This window comes from Arachis duranensis, chromosome 1, assembly GCF_000817695.3.
Source record: "Arachis duranensis cultivar V14167 chromosome 1, aradu.V14167.gnm2.J7QH, whole genome shotgun sequence".
Taxonomy (NCBI): Eukaryota; Viridiplantae; Streptophyta; class Magnoliopsida; order Fabales; family Fabaceae; genus Arachis; species Arachis duranensis.
In genome coordinates, this window is record NC_029772.3 from 54510822 (window position 1) to 54511182 (window position 361).

Here is a 361-nt window from a genome sequence, read left to right on the forward strand (position 1 = left end):
GCAACACCCATCTTATAAGCCTGGGTTTTGAATCCTGCTTTGTGAGTAAGAATTTAAGAGCAGCATGGTCAGTGTACACAATCACTTTGGATCCCACTAGATAGGATCTAAACTTGTCAATGGCATAGACCACTGCAAGTAACTCTTTTTCTGTGGTTGTGTAATTCTTCTATGCGTCATTTAGAACACGACTAGCATAATAAATGACGTGCAGAAGCTTGTCGTGCCTCTGTCCTAACACTGCACCAATGGCATCACACATTAGTTCGAATGGTAATGTCCAGTCTGGTGCAGAGATGACTGGTGCTGTGACCAGCTTGGCTTTCAGGGTCTCAAATGCCTGCAGACACTGTGTGTCAAA